We start from the raw sequence: 4,822 nt of genomic DNA on the forward strand, positions 1-4,822 counted from the left end.
GGGGCTGCAGCCTACGCCGTCGCCAGCGACTCATGGCATCCCAGCTCCAGGTTGAGCTGTTGTTCAGCATCTTAGCTGTAGAGGGCAGTGTCACTTGCCCTCATATGTGGGATCCGAACTGGGGCCCTCTGGCATCCCAAGCCAGTTCTTGACCATTGCGCCACTCTGCCGGCCCCATTGAGTTGGGTTTTTTGTTTCCTTATACCCAAAGTAAAATAACTGATACACCTGTCGTTGCTCTTTCAAAAATAGTACCCCTGCCCCATCAAACACTGCTCTTTTATCTTCATTGTATGCGAGTATTCATTTGTTTGGTTACTGGTTCGTTGTCAGTGACTCCCCCTAAAATGTAATCTCCACAAGACAGAGAATTTGGTACGTATAGATAGATGCCCAATGTCTAGAAAGTGCTGGCACACTATAGATGCCCAATAATATTTGCTTATCAATGTTTATGTAATCCACGGGATTATATATTGTTTTAGGCTGGGTTTGCTAGAAGCTAAACCTGAGACAGAGGTGGAGGAGCATGTGGTTTATTAAAGGGGTGCTCACAGGAGAAGGGGAGTGAGGAAAAGCAGGATGAGGCTGGCAGAGCACCTACACAGGGATGTCTCAGCTGAAGCCTAGCCTCAGCCTGATCCCATGGGAGCTCTGGAGCCGAATGGCACCACAGAGTTGGTATCACTTTAAAGCAAGCTTTTTTTTACACCCAAATAAATAAGCCATTAGCTATTGACTATAAGCTGCTTGGTGGGGGTGGAGGGAAATGTTATCTCCCAGGCAACTCAGCTCCCATTCGACCAAGGGCAGTTCTCCAGAGAAGGGGATGACTGTGAGCAGTTAGCCATCACCATTTACAAGAGCTGGGAAGAGCGCAATGAGCACAACACCAACATGGCCGGTGACGCCACGCCCTCCACAACTAGGCTGAAGAGCAGGGGGACAGCAGCTTGTCTGTTCCCCTTCCCCGATGCCCCAAAGCGGTTCCCTCCCCCATTCCCCAATAAAATCTTAAAAAAAAGTGTGACATACACCTCTGNTGTTCCCCTTCCCCCAATTCCCTAGCACTGTTCCCATCTCCCCAATTCCCCAATAAAAAAATCTTAAAAAAAAGTGTGACATACACCTCTGGATATATAGATATGTAATGGAATATTATTCAGCCATAAAAAGAAGGCAATCCTGCCATTTGTAACAACATGGTTGAAGCTGGAGGGCATTATGCTAAGTTGTATAAACCAGACAGAGAAAGATAAATACTGCATGGTATCGCTTATATGTGGAATCCGAAAAAAAAAAAAAAGTCAAACTCATAGAAACAGAGAGTAAAATGGTGGTTGCCAGAGGCTGAGGGGTAGGAGAATTAGGGAGAAGTTGGTAAAGGGTACAAACTTTCAGTTATAAGATGAATGAGATCTGGGCTGTGATGATAACATGGTGATCATTACTATAGTTCAAAATACTGTGTTGTACAATTGAAATTTACTAAGAGTAGAACTTCTGTGTTGTCACAAAAAAGCACGAAAGGTGTTAGCTAACTCGATGGGAATACTTTCACACTGTATACATATATCGAATACCATGGTGTACAGTTTCAATATATTACAATTTTATATATTTGTCAATTATATCACAAAAAAAAGCTGGAAACAAATGAAAAATTAAAAAATGAGACATGGAAAACTACTCTATAGTCATCACAAACAGCAGGCTCTCCCACCTCTGCTCCACCAGGTGTCACTGTAGACACACAGGAGATCTGCCATATCAAGACTGCTCACAAGATGGAGCTGTTAAAACTGAAGTACTCGGAGAGTCTGCAATTCCAGAGTCAAAACGCCAAGCACTACTTTTTCTAGGACACACCTGTGATGTTAGAGGGAAATTTAAATGGACTGAGCTAGACACTTGTCCTCGCAGCTGGTAATGTTAAACCCAGATAAGCAGGCCAGGCTCCCCTCTCCTTCACTGTGAATTTCTCCAGGGTAAGCCCTGGTGTCTTTTGCTGCCATCGCAGGTCAGGGCCATTCTCAGTGCATCACCCTCCTGAAGAGAGTGTGGTCAGGGTCTCAATAGCTTCCTTCCCAGAAAGCTCCTTAGTCTTTGGGAAATTTTGCTGACTTTTTCCCAGCAACCTTCAAACCCCGTGTACCAATGATCATGATGAAAAGAGCAGCATTGATAACTCCCAAAATGTCCAGCCACTCCCTTCCCCTGCTTGCCTTACGTTTACCTAATTAAAAAGAATGCCTGTTGCAGAACAAATGACCAGTGGGGGCCTCCACTAACAGAGATGCAGCTGTCACTTTTAAATGATAGTAAGTCTCATTTCCGTTATCCGTGAGTCAACTTCTTTTACCAATACTGATCACTTTTTATACTATAAATTTACTACTACATTCTGCTAAAGCATCCTATTATAGGAGTGATTTTCCCCAGTTTTGTTAGTATGTAGACTGTTTGCACTTTCTCAGTAATGTACACAACATGGCCAGGATGGTAGTTAAATCTTTATCCACATTCATTATCATTACCTTGCAATAAATTCCCAGAAATGACTTTGTTAAAGGATATGAGCATTTTTTTAAAGTTTTTTACCTAACTCACAAAATTGTGCCTCACCTGGAAGAGATGACTTTACATTTCTATCAACAGCATCTGAAAGTGCTGAAACCTTAGTCGGAATCCTTTCACAATGTATATGTATATCAAATACTCTAGAGTACAGAGTATCATGCCTATAATCATGTCTTTCTGGTTACCAGCCCTCATCCAGGAGCGCACTCAGAGTCACCTGAAGAAGCAAAAGATGCTCCTAGTGCTCTTACCACTTAGGAAATTACACACATTTCAGGAGCTCTGTACCAGGAACCAGGGCAGAGACCAATATATATATTTCCTATTGTCTCACAAGTACTATTTTACTTTTCAAAGTGTGTATACATTACGTCAATAAAATACAAATTAATTTAAAAATTAAAATTAAAAAGCCAGGACAGAATGAGATCATGAGGTAGACAGAGAGAAGAACTCTCATATCTGAGCCCAGGGTCCTTCCCATGTTTAGAAGTCAGGAAGATGAAGAGGAGTCAGCGAAGGAGACCGAAAGGGCAGCCAGAACCATCGGAGTAGAACCATAAGGGAGTAGTGTCTTGGAAGTAAAGTGGAAAAAATATTTTCAAAAGAAGAGAATGATCAAGTATGCCAAGTGCTATTAGTCAAAATGAAAATTGATCTTATTAAATTTGATATAATCAAGGGTAACCTTCAAGAGCAATTTTGGTGGAGTAAAAGTCTGATCTAAGTGGATTCTAGAGAGTGTGTGAGGATAGAGAGTAAAAATGGCAAGAGTAGCAACTCTCTGGTAACTGCTGAACACCTTCACGAAAGGACCGGCTGCTTGTCTCTATCCCTGCTGGCACGTAGCGACACTCAGCTAACGTTTCTTGAATGCATAAATATTATGCCAACTGTATTATCTGCTCTGCCAGTACGAGCTCCATAACCAGTTAGCTAGGATTTAAACTGGACCATAAAGCTCTTAGATGTCTTAAAAGAGATACATTGTCGCTTATGTGAAAAGGAGACAAAAACATGAACCAAACTAGGAAAGTATATTTGACAAGAAACTGATTGAAGAAGAAGAACTGAGTTAGCTAATGACAAGTTGCAATAATGAATGAAGTTTATTGCCAAAGACATTACCAAGTTAGGACAGAGAAGAGGTGGTTCGACCAGTTACAGGAGCTCTGCAGTCAACCGTTTCAACCTGGCCCCAGGTAAAATTGTGAAACTGGCTTCATCTGTCTGTGTGTCCCCTACACCCTCCTCTCTGCTTCAACACTTTTTGTAGGTGAACAATCCCCTCATGTCCTGCCCCCCTCCCCGCCCCTGCCATTAACTTTTTTCACGTTGCAAGGAAAATACGATAGTGGTAGGTTAAATGTATCTCCAAAGATACCCCTAATCCTTGTATTGCAATGGCCTCAAGGCAACTCTCCCAAGCTGGAGATAGTTGAGTGCACCACTCTTGAGTTGAAATAAACTCCGGTATATTTCCTAGAAAAAAAAGCCTTGGATTTCTGGCCTTTATTTCTTACTTTTTTTCCAGATATGCTTGTTGAAAGTCCAGCTTCCTCTTCAAGTAGTGTTGTTAGACAGACCTGACACAGATTGGTTAGGTAAGGCGGTGCAGGGAAGTACTGCGCTTTAAGATGTTCAGTAATTACAAAACAGTCCTTGGGTTCAGGGATTATTTGACACATAATCAACAGCCCCGGAACAATATTTACTTAGACAAAAAGATAATCCAATGCAAGCTGAGTTGGACATTTCTTTGGGCAATTTATTTAGAATCTTTTGTCCTTACACGATTCAACCTGCCCTGTTAAAACTGTGACTCACCATGATTCTCATTCTAACCAATATTTGAATGCTTCGCTGCTTGGGGGAAAGTGAGTATTGCATTAATGAATCCAGCACATTGTATCTGGTACTGTATTTAGCCTTAACTGTTGAAAGGGATTATTGAAGGTTTAATAAATTACTATGCTGCAGCATGATTCAGGATCGCCTCCTACTATTTTGTCTGAATCTGCTGCTGCCATCTTGTGACCAGAAGGACAGTGGTAAAATAGCTGTTTGCTGAGCCTTGAATATATGCATTCAGACTTGCTCATTGCACGACCCTGAACCTGTAAGGAGCCAGAATAACAGCTTTCCCAGAAGAAGGAACCAGAGCAGCTGCTTTTTCAGAAAGCCAGTCGGAGTCGGTAGACAACCTGCCTGATGATGAATTTGTGACCACTGTCTAGACCAG

This window comes from Hipposideros armiger, unplaced genomic scaffold (assembly GCF_001890085.2).
Source record: "Hipposideros armiger isolate ML-2016 unplaced genomic scaffold, ASM189008v1 scaffold_109, whole genome shotgun sequence".
NCBI lineage: Eukaryota > Metazoa > Chordata > Mammalia > Chiroptera > Hipposideridae > Hipposideros > Hipposideros armiger.